The sequence below is a fragment of the Nerophis ophidion genome, linkage group LG20 (assembly GCF_033978795.1).
Source record: "Nerophis ophidion isolate RoL-2023_Sa linkage group LG20, RoL_Noph_v1.0, whole genome shotgun sequence".
In the NCBI taxonomy this organism is placed as follows: Eukaryota; Metazoa; Chordata; class Actinopteri; order Syngnathiformes; family Syngnathidae; genus Nerophis; species Nerophis ophidion.
In genome coordinates this window covers 44,384,311-44,402,386 of record NC_084630.1, presented here as the reverse complement: position 1 = coordinate 44,402,386, position 18,076 = coordinate 44,384,311, and positions in this window count along the sequence as shown.

The following is an 18,076-nucleotide window of genomic DNA, read 5'->3' as shown; positions in this document are numbered from 1 at the left end:
TTTACATTCCAATTTCAATGACAGTTGAGTTAAGACACATTTATTATTCCATCCATCCATCCATCCATCCATTTTCTACCGCTTATTCCCTTTTGGGGTCGCGGGGGGCGCTGGCGCCTATCTCAGCCACAATCGGGCGGAAGGCGGGGTACACCCTGGACAAGTCGCCACCACATCGCAGGGCCAACACAGACAGACAGACAACATTCACACTCACATTCACACACTAGGGACCATTTAGTGTTGCCAATCAACCTATCCCCAGGTGCATGTCTTTGGAAGTGGGAGGAAGCCGGAGTACCCGGAGGGAACCCACGCAGTCACGGGGAGAACATGCAAACTTAGTTTATTTATTTTAGCACCACATAACTATGTAAGTGTATTCAGTAGAAGCATTTAAGTCTCACCTTAAAACTCATTTGTATACTCTAGCCTTTAAATAGACTCCCTTTTTAGACCAGTTGATCTGCCGTTTCTTTTCTTTTTCTTCTATGTCCCACTCTCCCTTGTGGAGGGGGTCCGGTCCGATCCGGTGGCCATGTACTGCTTGCCTGTGTATCGGCTTTGGACATCTCTGCGCTGCTGATCCGCCTCCGCTTGGGATGGTTTCCTGCTGGCTCCACTGTGAACGGGACTCTCGCTGCTGTGTTGGATCCACTTTGGACTGGACTCTCGCGACTGTGTTGGATCCATTGTGGATTGAACTTTCACAGTATCATGTTAGACCCGCTCGACATCCATTGCTTTCCTCCTCTCCAAGGTTCTCATAGTCATCATTGTCACCGACGTCCCACTGGGTGTGAGTTTTCCTTGCCCTTATGTGGGCCTACCGAGGATGTCGTGGTGGTTTGTGCAGCCCTTTGAGACACTAGTGATTTAGGGCTATATAAGTAAACATTGATTGATTGATTGATGATATTTTTTGGGTCTCCTCTAATGCAATATATTTGGTTAGTTTCTTTAATCAGCATGACCTAAGCCCAAGGTTTATGTTGTCGTGATCCACTCCTTGGATCATGACATGTTCTGGTTTTGTTCTGTTTTGTATCACCCTGTTTAGTATTTGACGTCCTTAGTTCCTGGTGGCACTTCCTGTTTTGTTTCTGTTGCCTAGCTACGCTTTTAATGTCACCTGTCTCTTGTTTGTCGTCGCGCACCTGCCTCATAATTTTCTGTCCCTATTTAAGCCGGCCTTTGTTTGTTTTTCGCTCTCGCAGTGTAGTTTGCTTCCCATGCAACAGGTGACGTCGCTTTCCCGCATTGTGGTAAAAACCCTTTTGTACTTGTTTAGCTTCCATGCTATTTTTTTCGTTTGTTTACCTAGCTCACATGCTAGCGTCTTTTGTTCTTTCTAGCTCACATGTTAGTTCAGTTGTTTTTGTTTGTTAATGCCTTTGTGCAAGTATTTTGGTTCTTAGTTTGTTCATTAGTATACAAATAAATCAACATTCTTACCTCAACGCTGTGTTCCATTCCGACTGCACCCTCAAGAGAAAGCAACTTCACCACGATGCCAGCCAAGCGTCACATATGTGTTCAATAAGTAATCATCTGTGTGATTAACATATGCTTTCATTTTATTTAAAAACAATAAAGTATAATAACGAACTTTTATTATATGAGTGGGCCAGGGTCCCTCTGTATTGGAAAAGTTGGCCCCCAAGGTCAAAACGGTTAAGAAACCCTGATATAGATGATTACTTACTTATATGTGATTGTTGGGAGGCGATAATGGACACAAAAGTACGAGGAGAGTACTCAGACTTAAACTTAGACAAACTGTATTGACCCACAAGGGAAATTGTTCCACACAGTAGCTCAGTTTCAAAGGATGAAAAGGGTCAGGATGGAAAGGATAATGCAGGTATTAAGTAGACTAAAAATGTACCACAGTAGCAATATAAAATATAGCATACATGTAATATTTACATATTATATATACAATATATACTGATATATTATATCAGTATATTATGTTTATATAATATAAACAATATATAACAAATCCCAATTTCCAATGGAAAATATTACAGTATATGTAATAAATGCAGCAAAAAAAAAAAAAAAAAGGGCAGCATAAAATAGAGAGTAGATCCAGCAGAAAATATACATTATATGTTGTGTCTTGTGCAGCCCTTTGAGACACTCGTGATTTAGGGCTATATAAGTTTTGTTTTAAATCAATTGATTGATTGATTGATTGATTAATTGATTATAAACAAAGACAGGTAGCTTAAAGGGGAACATTATCACAATTTCAAAAGGGTTAAAAACCAATAAAAATCAGTTACCAGTGGCTTGTTGTATTTTTTGAAGTTTTTTTCAAAATTTTACCGGTCTCGGAATATCCCTAAAAAAAGCTTTAAAGTGCTTGATTTTCGCTATTTGCGATGCCACTATCCATTTCCCTGTGACGTCATACAGGGCTGCCAATGTAAACAAACAATGGGAATACCACAGCAAGATATAGCGACATTAGCTCGGATTCAGACTCGGATTTCAGCGGTTTAAGCGATTCAACAGATTACGCATGTATTGAAACGGATGGTTGGAGTATGAAAGTATTGAAGAAGAAACTGAAGCTATTGAGCGAATAGCTATTGACGCTATTCATAGCCATAGCATGGCCGAATAGTTGCGGTAGCATCGCCGGTAAAATGTGCGGACCAAACGATCAGGACTTTTGCATCTTGTGACACTGGAGCAACTTAAATCCGTCGATTGGTAAGTGTTTTTTTCGCATTAAATGTGGGTGGAAGGAAACGTAATATAGTTGCAAATGCATATGCAGGTTATCCATACATCTATGTGCCTTGTCTGCGTTAGCACCCCCAGTAAATAGCATGTTAGCGTTGATAAGCGTAGCATGTTAGCATCGATTAGCTGGCAGTCACGCCGCGACCAAATATGTCTGATTAGCACATTAGTCAACATCAACAAAACTCACTTTTGTGATTTCGTTGACTTTATCGTTGCAAATACATCTGCAGGTTATCCATACATCTCTGTGCCATGTCTGTCATCGCCGGTAAAATGTAGAGACACTCCCACACATTCAAAGGGAGTCTAGCTGCAGACACTTTGGCATCTTCGGGCCAGTGGTGCAACTTGAATCCCTCCCTGTTAGTGTTGTTAAACCCTCCGACTACACACCAACGAGGCATGATGTCTCCAAGGTTCCAAAAAATAGTCGAAAAAACAGAAAATAACAGAGCTGAGACCCAATGTTTACAATGTGTTGAAAATGAAAATGGCGGCTTTATTACCTCGGCGACGTCACATCCTGACGTCATCGCCTCCAGAGAGATAAACAGAAAGGCGTTTAATTCGCCAAAATTCACCCATTTAGAGTTCGGAAATCGGTTAAAAAAATATATGATGTTAGGACTTCGCATGGCTGCAGTTGTGTGACCTCAAGTATGCAAGAATCCAGGAGAGCAGAAAGCAGGTAAGATGATTTTAATTTCAACAAAGTAAAAGATATAAACAGAAAGCAGTCTTGCATGGAGATGTTCCCAACATAGTTTTTAACTTCGAGCACTGAGGAGTGCTCGAAGTGAAACATAAATAGACCTATGTTGATTGACAGCAGCTGAGGATCGCTGCCAATCAACGGCGAGTGTGACAAAAACAGTGCTCAGCGGAGTAAACAGGAAGTATAACAAAATAAGAGCACTGAACAGGAAATAAAGTACAAAACACGAAAAACTATCAGAAAGTAAGTGAGAGATTGTTACATATGGTCTTTTTTCTGCAAGATCAAGGTATATATTGACGCTTACATAGGTCTGGTGATAATGTTCCCCTTTAACATAGAAGGTGTCAGGTAATAGACAGATATCATCTATTGCTGTATGGCGAGTGATTACACAGCTGAATGTAGTGCGGACGAAGGAGTTGAATTTGAGACAAAGGAGTTGAATATGAGGAGTTTGAATCGAACGCTGTGGGAAGGAAACTGAAGGAGCCTGTTGAATTAAAGGGGAACATTATCAGCAGACCTATGTAAGCGTCAATATATACCTTGATGGTGCAGAAAAATGACCATATAATTTTTTAACTGATTTTCGAACTCTTAAAAGGGTGAATTTGGCCATTGAAACGCCTTTCAATTGTTCGCTGTCAGAGCGATGACCTTTCGCCCGTGACATCACAACAGGAAGCAATCCGACATTTTCTCAAAGACATTACACGCACCAAGTCAAATCAGCTCTGTTATTTTCCGTTTTTTCGACTGTTTTACAGTACCTTGGAGACATTATGCCTCGTCGCTGTGTTGTCGGAGGGCGTAACAACACGAACAGGGACGGATTCAAGTTGTCTTACGTGGAGTGTGCTAATCAGACATATCAATGGTCACTGCATGCTAATCGCTGCTAACATGCTATTTAGGTTAGCTATATTGCATATTGCATCATTATGCCTCATTTGTAGCTTTATTTGCATCCAGCCTTTCCCTCCACCCACATTTATTGCCAAACAAACACATACCAATCGACGGATTCACGTTGCACCAGTTGTCAACAGATGCGAAAGTCCCTCGTTTGTTCTTTTCTGTCGTAGCATCGCTACCGACGGTAGTGATGCTACGACAGAGATGTGTGGATGTGTGGATATCCTGCGACACTCAAAGCAGATGCATTTCCAACGATAAAGTCAACAAAATCACAAAGGTGAGTTTTGTTGATGTTATTGACTTATGTGCTAATCAGACATATTTGCGCACGGCATGACTGCAAGCTAATCGATGCTAACATGCTATTTAGGCTAGCTGTATGTACATATTGAATCGTTATGCCTCATTTGTAGCTTTATTTGCATCCAGCCTTTCCCTCCACCCACATTTAATGCCAAACAAACACATACCAATCAACGGATTCAAGTTGCACCAGTTGTCAAAAGATGCAATTGTTGGTTAGAAGGCGATCGCCGAAATCGTCCTCGTTGCCGTTGTCTGCCATGATATGGCTCAATAGCTTCAGTTTCTACTTCAATTTCGTTTTCGCTATCTGCCTCCACAGTCCAACCATCCGTTTCAATACATGGGTAATCTGTTGAATCGCTTAAACCACTGAAATCCGGGTCTGAATCCAAGCTAATGTCGCTTTATCTTTCTGTACTATCCACCATGTTTGTTTGTATTGGCATCACGCAGTGACGTCACAGGAAAATGGACGGGTGGATATAGCGATGGTGAAAATCAGGCACTTTGAAGCAGTTTTTTCGGAATATTGCGTGATGGGTAAAATTTTGCAAAAACTTTGAAAAATAAAATAAGCCACTGGGAACTGATTTTTATTGGTTTTAACCCTTCTGAAATTAAGAGCTCCGCTGTCCCTCAATTGTCTGGTGGAGTGAGTGGGCAGGATCATCCATGATGGCGAGCAGTTTGTCCAGTGTCCTCCTGTCCCTCACTGACACAAACGCCTACAACTGCGTGCCAATAGTTTGGATGGCTTTTCGGATCAGTTTGTCAATCCAGTTTAAGTCCCTTTTGCTGGTGCTGCTCCCCCAACAGACCACAACAAAGTACAGGGCACTGGCCACGACAGACTGAAACAAAGATCTCCAACAGCTTGCTGCACACATTAAAAGGACCTAATCTTGCTGTTGTCGTTCCAGTCCAGTCTGCTGTTCAAGTCAATCAATCAATCAATCAATGTTTACTTATATAGCCCTAAATCACTAGTGTCTCAAAGGGCTGCACAAACCACTACGACATCCTCGGTAGGCCCACATAAGGGCAAGGAAAACTCACACCCAGTGGGACATCGGTGACAATGATGACCCAGTGGGACGTCGATGACAATGATGACTATGAGAACCTTGGAGAGGAGGAAAGCAATGGATGTCGAGCGGGTCTAACATGATACTGTGAAAGTTCAATCCACAATGGATCCAACACAGTCGCGAGAGTCCAGTCCAAAGCGGATCCAACACAGCAGCGAGAGTCCCGTTCACAGCGGAGCCAGCAGGAAACCATCCCAAGTGGAGGCGGATCAGCAGCGCAGAGATGTCCCCAGCCGATACACAGGCAAGCAGTACATGGCCACCGGATCGGACCGGACCCCCTCCACAAAGGAGAGTGGGACATAGAAGAAAAAGAAGAGAAACGGCAGATCAACTGGTCTAAAAAGGGAGTCTATTTAAAGGCTAGAGTATACAAATGAGTTTTAAGGTGAGACTTAAATGCTTCTACTGAGGTGGCATCTCGAACTGTTACCGGGAGGGCATTCCAGAGTACTGGAGCCCGAAATGAAAAAGCTCTACAGCCCGCAGACTTTTTTTGGGCTTTGGGGATCACTAATAAGCCGGAGTCCTGTGAAGGCAGATTTCTTGCCGGGACATATGGTACAATACAATCGGCAAGATAGGATGGAGCTAGACCATGTAGTATTTTATACGTAAGTAGTAAAACCTTAAAGTCACATCTTAAGTGCACAGGAAGCCAGTGCAGGTGAGCCAGTACAGGGCCGGGAGGTGGCAGTCCCTGGGAGTCCACTCTATTTAATAATACAACTCTAACATTTGACAACCAAACAATTAAACAAGGCGACTCGGTAAAGAATCTGGGTATTATCTTCGACCCAAGTCTCTCCTTTGAGTCACACATTAAAAGCGTTACTAAAACGGCCTTCTTTCATCTCCGTAATATCGCTAAAATTCGCTCCATTCTGTCCACTAAAGACGCTGAGATCATTATCCATGCGTTTGTTACGTCTCGTCTCGATTACTGTAACGTATTATTTTCGGGTCTCCCCATGTCTAGCATTAAAAGATTACAGTTGGTACAAAATGCGGCTGCTAGACTTTTGACAAGAACAAGAAAGTTTGATCACATTACGCCTGTACTGTATATACCTTTATATACATATATACATACATATATACCTATACTGTATATACCTTTATATACATATATACATACATATATACCTATACTGTATATACCTTTATATACATATATACATACATATATACCTATACTGTATATACCTTTATATACATATATACATACATATATACCTGTACTGGCTCACCTGCACTGGCTTCCTGTGCACTTAAGATGTGACTTTAAGGTTTTACTACTTAGGTATAAAATACTACACGGTCTAGCTCCATCCTATCTTGCCGATTGTATTGTACCATATGTCCCGGCAAGAAATCTGCGTTCAAAGGGGTCATTTTGTCCTTGATACTGTCATCGTATTCATGTCCGTTGTAAATGCCAGGAGAGGCATGGAGAAGACATTTTGGTACTTACTTCTCCTCCCCCCTCGTCATCATCACCATCATCATGTACAGTCATTAATCAGAGACAACATGAAGTCATCGCTCCCTCGTGGGATTTTTTCTGCCTGTGGAAATAAAGGCAACATGGCGCATGAGTAGCCCTACCAACGATATGTCACCAATAACAAACTTTGGCAGCGCACACGCAGAGTTTCAAGTATGTGATAACTACGAAGAGATCTGCGAGCTAGGGCTGTGGTCCAAGCAGGGAGCTCAAAATTTCCACACGGAGCGAGGAATGAATGCACAAAAGGTGGAAGGAGGATGAGAAGGGATGAAGAGAGGACAGATGGGTGGATGCTGTATCGGAAGGGGAGGGGCGGGGCTTGCTGTTTGCGAACAAATACATGCGTCACCCATGCTATTCCGAGATTCACAAATGCTCTCACACACACACACACACACACACACACACACACACACACACACACACACACACACACACACACACACACACACACACACGCAACCTTTTAACAGCCTGTTGTTTTACATTGTGTGTGTGTCGACGTCATATTCGAAAGGACTTGATTCAGGCTGAGCCTCAATCTGAATATTTTGCATGAAGAAGCGCATGTAAAATGTCATCCAATGAATGACGAGGCGCTTCATAGGACATTTTATCACAAACATATATTCCCAGCCCCTTCCCGCTATGTCACTGATAGGATTATGATGTACATTTTTTCCAAAATACTACAGTCGTCTGTGGCATGCGGTATTAGTGCTGGGTTTGTAAACAGTAGTAGCAGGAGAAAATCCTGTTAGATGTGATATTTACATTTATGATTTAATTATAGGAAATTTGCGCCAAAAAATATATTGAACATTTGCATCCAATTTATACATCCATCCATCCATTTTCTACCGCTCGTCCCTTTCGGTGTTGCGGGGGTGCTGGAGCCTATCTCAGCTTCAGTCTGGCGGAAGGCGGGGTACACCCTGGACAAGTCGCCACCTCATCGCAGGGCCAACACAGATAGACAGACAACATTCACACTCACATTCACACACTAGGGACCATTTAGTGTTGCCAATCAACCTATCCCCAGGTGCATGTCTTTGGAGGTGGGAGGGGCCTATCCCCAGGTGCATGTCTTTGGAGGTGGGAGGGGCCTATCTCCAGGTGCATGTATTTGGAGGTGGGAGGGGCCTATCCCCAGGTGCATGTCTTTGGAGGTGGGAGGGGCCTATCCCCAGGTGCATGTCTTTGGAGGTGGGAGGGGCCTATCCCCAGGTGCATGTCTTTGGAGGTGGGAGGGGCCTATCCCCAGGTGCATGTCTTTGGAGGTGGGAGGGGCCTATCCCCAGGTGCATGTCTTTGGAGGTGGGAGGGGCCTATCCCCAGGTGCATGTATTTGGAGGTGGGAGGGGCCTATCCCCAGGTGCATGTCTTTGGAGGTGGGAGGGGCCTATCCCCAGGTGCATGTCTTTGGAGGTGGGAGGGGCCTATCCCCAGGTGCATGTATTTGGAGGTGGGAGGGGCCTATCCCCAGGTGCATGTCTTTGGAGGTGGGAGGGGCCTATCCCCAGGTGCATGTATTTGGAGGTGGGAGGGGCCTATCCCCAGGTGCATGTCTTTGGAGGTGGGAGGGGCCTATCCCCAGGTGCATGTCTTTGGAGGTGGGAGGGGCCTATCCCCAGGTGCATGTCTTTGGAGGTGGGAGGGGCCTATCCCCAGGTGCATGTATTTGGAGGTGGGATGGGGCCTATCCCCAGGTGCATGTCTTTGGAGATGGGAGGGGCCTATCCCCAGGTGCATGTCTTTGGAGGTGGGAGGGGCCTATCCCCAGGTGCATGTATTTGGAGGTGGGAGGGGCCTATCCCCAGGTGCATGTCTTTGGAGGTGGGAGGAAGCCGGAGTACCCGGAGGGAACCCACGCAGTCACGGGGAGAACATGCAAACTCCACACAGAAAGATCCCGAGCCTGGGATTGAACTCAGGACTACTAGGGACCTTGGTATTGTGAGGCACATGCACTAACCCCTATTTTTCCAATTGCATCAAATTAAATTTAAAAAAGTATAAAACATATTTGGAATGGGGAGCGGAGGGCTCAAAACAAACATTCTGCTTAGGGCCCCAGTCTGTGACCATCTGTCACTTCACTTCTGGTTGGGGTTCCTGGTTTGGTGTTTGTTTCCTGTCGGGGCTCTTATTTTTGTTCCCCTTCCTGCATGTCTCCCTGAGCACTCGTTTCCCTCACCTGTCCTTGATTGGCAGCCTGGCATATCTGATTACAGTTGCCAATCAGACAGTTATTTATGCCTGCCTCGCCTGTTAGTCAGGGTTTCGAGGATTATGTGAGGAACTCGCACGACTGCGGTAGTTGTGACCCCATGATGCAGGATCAGGAGAACGAGGTGCAGGTAAGAGTCTTTTAATATACTCAAAATAGGGAGAAGCAGTCATGCATGCAGAGGTCCTAAACATTATCCATCCTCCAGCACGGACTAACAGGCGAGGCAATGAAAGTTTTAAAGAAAAAAAATAAAAACAACCTGCATTGCAGCTTGGTGTTATTAAGAGTCAAAATTACAACTTTTTCTACATACATTTCACCTGTTTGCTCTTTTATTCCAATTAATATGTATGTATATATTAAAAAAAAGTATTTCTAGAATATGCTGCGGGCTGCAAATAGCCCCCGGGTTGGACTTTGGACCGCACTGGCTGTAATCACCGTTAAAACAGGTCACACAGTAAGATAACCAGAAAAGGAAGAGATTGACCAATCTTAAGCAAGTTATCAAATGCATCTTGGTCTTATTTATTTACTTTGATCAATTTAAAGACATTCTTTCTTATCATCTAATGTATTTGTATGTGAAGTATATGCGCTATCCTCAATGAAAATGTACTTTGTATAATCACCTCAGTTTTTTCTTTAAATCCAGATTCGAGATCATGGATATATAATCCTGCTCCGTATTGGCAGCCACATGCATTCATTCATTCAGCAAGCATTAAAACATCGTTCTTCCATCCGACAAAAAAATCCCCTAAAAAGCTGATGTCTACGCTGAAAAAGCACGGTAGCAACGTATGTCTGTTAGCTCACAATTTCACTCAGAGTACTACAAGAGGCTCCTTTCTGCATTTGTAGAATAATGAGGTCATTGTCATAGTTGGGTCGTACATTAGTGATCCATGTGTTCCCCCAAAAATACTGTCTCTAGTGGTGAACATAAATCCTGCAAGGCCCGGCACGGTGAGACGGGCGCCAAAGGGCAGTGATTAGTGGCGGCAGCAGGTGGATACACCCCTCACAAAAGAGAAACCGGTGTGAGAGCTCAAGCGCTCCTCGCAACAAGAACAAAAACACAGGAGACACAGGTCATTAAAGTCGTACTCAATTTAAAAACATGAGGCTGTAGAGTTTTACAGTCTACAAACTAGAAATCCATTCTGTGTAAATGTCTCTGCGAACAATATTTTGGCGACATTGTGACAAGCAGACTAGCCAGTAAGCCACACCCTCATCCTTCTCCGCTCCCACTCACACTGGCAAGAATAAAGGCCGGCACGAGACCCAGAAGATTTATATTGTGATTTAAACATGAAATGCATTCATATCCCAGTTTAATGTTGCAGAACCTGGAGGTTCCGCAGCCTCCCTAGCAGAACCTCCAGGTTCTGTAACAGCTTCTTCCTTTAGGCTGCGAAACTCTCGAACGCATTAAAATAATCCCTTCAATTCACCCCAAAAATGGATTAACTGGCTGGAATATAAAGACAATATAACATACATCCATAAGCGTGGATGCATATCTAAAAGTGCAATATATTTATCTGTGCAGTAATGTATATCTTTATATGAAGTTCAAGTACAAATGATGGTCACACACACACTAGGTGTGGGGAAATTATTCACTGCATTTGACCCAATACCCTTGATCACCCCGTAAGAGGTGAGGGGAGCAGTGAGGAGAAGCGGTGGCCGCGCCCGGTAATTATTTTTGGGTGATTTAACCCCCAATTGTCTGCATCTTATTGCTCTTTCATCCTGCACTACCATGAGCTGATGCAACAAAATGTTGTTCTTATCTGTACTGTAAAGTTCAAATTTGAATGACAATAAAAGGAAGACTAAGTCTGATGGACAAATCTTAATATTTATTTCATGTTTATATCATGAATTTTCTCATCATGACGAGTACCCTGACCGCACACTAGTGCCACACAGAGATGCCCAAACAGATATTTGAACCCTCAACCTCTTGACTGTGCAGCCAACATGCTAACCACTAGACCAGGCCTGGGCAATTATTTTGACTCAGGGGTCACATTTAAAGAAAAAAAATGTGTCTCAGGGTCGGTATATCTATTTTTAGGAACATTAATACAAAACCTCACAATAATGTCTGATTGAATGCTAAAAACGTTATGACAGACCGCCTTAAAAAAACATAATGAAATTTTAAATTTTTTCTATGAACGATAAAACACTGAATATTGACAAAATATGAATGCCACACCCTCTTTTGATCGACATATTTTACAATCAAGTGAAACGCAACGAAAATGCAGCAAAGAGTGAAATATGAACACGAAGGGTACACAATAAACCCACCTACAATCTGATACATCTGATATTTGCTGAATTTCCCACAGGGATCAATGAAGTACTTTCTATTCTATTCTACATATCATTAAGCTTTAGAACTTTGTTTGAAAATCTCCTTCTGCGTCAATCGAAACACTTCCCGCCCACTCTGCTTGGTGCCTCGTTTGAGCTGCTGTGACGTAGATTGCCATAGTAACTAATTAGATGACTATAATAACTATTTATTTGACCATAGTAACTGGTGTATCATCCATTAACACAGATTCCAACCATTGAAATACTTTGTATACTTCAAGACTTATGGTCATTTGAAAACATCACTGCACATCATAATGGCAGCTACAATTTGTCAGACTTGCCCCTGACAGTTTGTCTATGTTTTAGTTTTTTCATCTGCATTTGTCTGTTTCCTCTGTGTGTGTGTAGTGTTTCCTGTCAGCGCTCTTATTTTGTCTGTTTCCTGTGTTTCTCCCTGGGCGCTGTTTCCCCTCAGCTGCAGGTGATTGGCACCTGGCCACACCTGGTGTCAATCAGCCCGCTCCTATTTGTACCTGCTTTGTTCCTCCAGTCAGTGCTGGATTATCGTCACGTATTGCATGTTGCTTCTGTATTGTATTGTCGCTCCTGTCGTGTCGTTGCAGCGTAGCGGTAAGCTATAATTCGTTAGATGTTTGTAGCTTACTGTTTTTTGTTCCCTGCTTCCTATTTTGTCTTCATACAACACACAACGAATTCTGTTCCCTGTTCTGTTTATGCTAGCCTCCATGCTAAGCCTTTTGTTTTTGCTAGCTTCCATGCTATGATCCTTTTGTTTGTTATCCGCCTCGTGCGCACTTTTTGTTGTATCCTTTTTGTTTGTTCTTGTTTAGTTTTAATCAAATCATGTTTTCTTATTCAATGCCTGCCTCCATCTCTGCATCTTGGTGTTTGTCACCAACTATCCATCCATCCATCCATTTTCTACCGCTTATTCCCTTTTTGGGGTCGCGGGGGGCGCTGGCGCCTATCTCAGCTACAATCGGGCGGAAGGCGGGGTACACCCTGGACAAGTCGCCACCTCATCGCAGGGCCAACACAGATAGACAGACAACATTCACACTCACATTCACACACTAGGGCCAATTTAGTGTTGCCAATCAACCTATCCCCAGGTGCATGTCACCAACTAACTTTGACAAATTTCCGTCTTAAAGACCAAAAAAAAAATATTTGGGAATGTCTGGCGTGCCAGATTGAAAAGCCTAACGGGCCACATGTGGCCCCCTGGCCTTAATTTGCCCAGGTCTGCACTAGACCAGTGGTTCTCAACCTTTTTTCAGTGATGTACCCCCAATGAACATTTTTTTAATTCAAGTACCCCCTAATCAGAGCAAAGCATTTTTGGTTGAAAAAAAATGAGATAAAAAAGTAAAATACAGCACTATGTCATCAGTTTCTGATTTATTAAATTGTATAACAGTGCAAAATATTGCTCATTTGTAGTGGTCTTTTGAACTATTTGGAAAAAATATATAAAAATAACTAAAAATTGAAAAAAATTAAAAATAAACAAGTGATTCAATTATGAATAAAGATTTCTACACATAGAAGTAATCATCAACTTAAAGTGCCCTCTTTGGGGATTGTAATAGAGATCCATCTGGATTCATCAACTTACTTCTAAACATTTCTTCACAAAAAAAGAAATCTTTAACATCAATATTTATGGAACAAAAAATCTAGGTGTCAACAATGAATATTGCTTTGTTGCATTTCTTTTCACAGTTTATGAACTTACATTCATATTTTGTTGAAGTATTATTCAATAAATATATTTATAAAGGATTTTTGAATTGTTTTCTATTTTTAGAATATTTGAAAAAAAAATCTCACGTACCCCTTGGCATACCTTCAAGTACCCCCAGGGGTACACGTACCCCCATTTGAGAACCACTGCACTCGACCATTGTCTATTCTGGCTCAGATCTGATCTGATTGCTTGGAAATTCATTGACATAATGTGACAGAGAGAACCAACTAATGAGAGTTAAAGATGCCTCCATGTGACGCCTTGATTTATTTGGTCATTCATATTCACATTGGAATATTCCAAACATGAGTTCTAATAATCTACTTGCACCGCAATTCTGCTTTAAAGCTTACATAAAAATGTTTTGACTGTGTAGTTCATCGCTGTAGGCCAGGGGTCACCAACCTTTTTGAAACCAAGAGCTACTTCTTTGGTACTGATTAATGCAAAGGGCTACCAGTTTGATACACACTTAAATAAATTGCCAGAAATAGCCAATTTGCTCAATTTACCTTTAATATATATATATATATATATATATATATATATATATATATATATATATATATATATATATATATATATATATATATATAAAATAAATGGGTATTTCCGTCTGTCATTCCGTCGTACATTTTTTTTCCTTTTACGGAAGGTTTTTTTTAGAGAATAAATAATAAAAAAAAAACACTTGAACGGTTTAAAAGAGGAGAAAACAGGAAAAAAAATAAAAATTAAATTTTGAAACATAGTTTATCTTCAATTTCGACTCTTTAAAATTCTAAATTCCACCGAAAAAAAAAGAGAAAAACTAACCTTTTTGAATCTTTTTGAAAAAAATTCAAAAATTATTTATGGAACATCATTAGTAATTTATCCTGATTAAGATTAATTTTAGGATTTTGATGATATGTTTTAAATATGTTAAAATCCAATCTGCACTTTGTTAGAATATATAACAAATTGGACCAAGCTATATTTCTAACAATGACAAATCATTATTTATTTTAGATTTTCCAGATCAAAAATGTTAAAAGACTTTGAAATAAGATTAAAATTTAAATCTACAGATTTTTTAGATTTACCAGAATATATTTTTTCAATTTTAATCATAATAAGTTTGAAGAAATACTTCACAAATATTCTTTGTCGAAAAAAAGAAGCTAAATTAAAACTTATTTATTATTCTTTACAATTAAAAAAAACAAATTTACTTGAACATTGATTTAAATTGTCAGGAAAGAAGAGGAAGGAATTTAAAAGGTAAAAAGGTATGTTTTTAAAAATCCTAAAATCATTTTTAAGGTTGTATTTTTTCTCTAAAATTGTCTTTCTGAAAGTTATAACAAGCAAAGTAAAAAAATACATGAATTTATTTAAACAAGTGAAGACCAAGTCTTTAAAATATTTTCTTGGATTTTCAAATTCTATTTGAGTTTTGTCTCTCAGAATTAAAAATGTCAAGCAAAGCGAGACCAGCTTGCTAGTAAATAAAAAACATTTTAAAAATAGAGGCAGTTCACTGGTAAGTGCTGCTATTTGAGCTATTTTTAGAACAGGCCAGTGGGCGACTCATCTGGTCCTTGCGGGCTACCTGGTGCCCGCGGGCACTGCGTTGGTGACCCCTGCTGTAGAAACTTTTTCCAGCAAGGGTTAAATATAAAAACCCACGCAGGTTGAATCCTCCACTATACTGTACACATGATGTACTTAATTCCTCACTTATGTTGGTCCTACTAAGGGAATAAGTTCTTATGAGGTGGTCCTGGTCCTTAGACAACCTCACACACACTAGATGCGTGCACGCCAACTTTCGAGAGCAGGAAACCAGCATTTCCTGCCGCACGTAGTACAGGATGTAAGATCAGTGACTTGTCATGTTCCAGACTATCATGAATGAGAGGTTTTTTTCTCGAAGGACTATCTAGTAGTCAAGGTGCACGTGTGGTGCTGCGTGCGCTCCCACACATTTCATGAATGAAGCCATATGAGTGAATAAAGCCTGCACTTGCACAGTATGATGGTCAGCAAGAGAGGAGAGGCATTCTTTCACAGAGAATCTAAACTGATTCTTAGCGTCGGCCTTTTTTAGATTTCATGTGGAGAACGAATTCAAATCGACCCCAAAATATAATAAAAAATGTGTTTTTAGAAGAACAAATAGGTGAAGTAAGTTTTAGTCGTATTGAGGAACAGAGAAGCAGGGCTGGTTAAAAGATCTCCTTCTGCATCCTGTGTTGTGGCCGACTTTGTTTCATTGCATGCTGTTGATACACTATTTCAGATATGAATTGTTAACCTCAAATTTTCCTCTAACAATAACTTTATTATCTGACACCGGTGCCAAATCGGTACTTTTGAAACATATTTTGGGGTTGGGGACATCTCTACGCTGCTGATCCGCTTGAGATGGTTTCCTGTGGACGGGACTCTCACTGCTGTCTTGGAGCCACTATGGATTGAACTTTCACAGTATCATGTTAGACCCGCTCGACATCCATTGCTTTCGGTCCCCTAGAGGGGGGGGGTTGCCCACATCTGAGGTCCTCTCCAAGGTTTCTCATAGTCAGCATTGTCACTGGCGTCCCACTGGATGTGAATTCTCCCTGCCCACTGGGTGTGAGTTTTCCTTCCCCTTTTGTGGGTTCTTCCGAGGATGTTGTAGTCGTAATGATTTGTGCAGTCCTTTGAGACATTTGTGATTTGGGGCTATATAAATGAACATTGATTGATTGGTTGATTGATTGATTTTGCCCCAAAACAATGCCTTTTTATTGTGTGACGTGCGAGTTGAGCTGAATAGTAATCTGAATACTTCAAAAATGTTATTAACATGAGTGACCAATAAGATGACGCTGCACATTTGCTGTTGGTGTGAACCCAGGACGCAGAGGAGGTAGTGAAAGTGCAAGCCGTGTTACGTGCAGGTGTTGTCGATCCCAAAAATGCGGAGACGGTTAGCGTTTGGCGAAACGTTTTCCTCTTTATTGTGAGGGAAACACAATCATTGGCCCAGTGCAGGGGTCGGGAACCTTATTGACTGAGAGAGCCAAAAAGCCAAATATTTTAAAATGTAAGAGCCATATAATATTTTTTTTAACACTGACCACAACTAAACGCGTGCATTTTTAAGTAAGACCAACATTTCTAGAGTATAATCGGTCTCTTATTCTTTGTAATAACATTGTTATTCTGAAGCTAACTGTGGAGGGGGCGTGGCCTGCGGGCCTGCAGCGAACTGGGGTGTGCCAGGACCGGCCTTGAAATCAGCGAGAGCTGCGTAGATGGCCCACCTGAGCCTTGTTATCTAATCAGCTGTCGCTCTGTTATAAGCAGCAGCCAGGAGGAGAGATGGGGTTGGGGCTGGAGCCGGAACGCTAGCGAGAACGAAAGAGAAAAATACAATTGCTGGAAAGCAACTGAGAGACTTATTGAAAAATACAACAATAGTATAACCCTGAAACAGGCTCTCATGTCGGGGCTCGGTGGTCTGAAGAACCCCCAAGAGGACAAGCCCCACACTAACCAATAATAAATAAATAACTTCTTAAAGCAACTTCTTGAACAGGTGCGGTAGTAAACGGATGGATGGACTAAAAATACATGAGAATGTTTTATGTTTTGAACATTATTTTTAACACTTATTACAAGTGGAATTATTCATTACTTATCATGTTAAGCAATATCAGCGAGATTTATCCGAGAGCCAGATGCAATCATCAAAAGAGCCACATCTGGCTCTAGAGCCATAGGTTCCCTACCCCTGGCCTAGTGGTTAGAGTGTCCGCCCTGAGATCGGTAGGTTGTGAGTTCAAACCCCGGCCGAGTCATACCAAAGACTATAAAAATGGGACCCGTTACCTCCCTGTTTGGCACTCAGCATCAAGGGTTGGAATTGGGGGTTAAATCACCAAAAATGATTCCCGGGCGTGGCCACCGCTGCTGCTCGCTGCTCCCCTCACCTACCGGGGGTGATCAAGGGTGATGGATCAAATGCAGAGAATAATTTTGCCACACAATCATTGGTACTTTAACTTAAAATTTTATATGGCCCCTTCTACAGGTTGTCCACACACACACACACACACACACACACACACACACACACACACACACACACACACACACACACACAATGGTCGTTTAAGAACCATTGTCCATTCGTCTTTGGTGACTTTACATACTCTGGACCTAGACGTTGAGTCTGCGACATACATTGCGGACAAAAACTGATAGTCTGCTTTGCCAGTCCAAATGCATTCAATGTTTTCCGTAGTCCTCCCTCGTCGGCCAGGTAATACAAAGCACACCTATGTGGAGAGACGGAGCCGACAGCGGGGTAGGACAAACGGCGGTCCTACTCAAGATGGCGGCCAGGAGGCGGAGTGTGCTGCGGAGCGGAGAGGCGGGGCACGCTTGGAGCGAC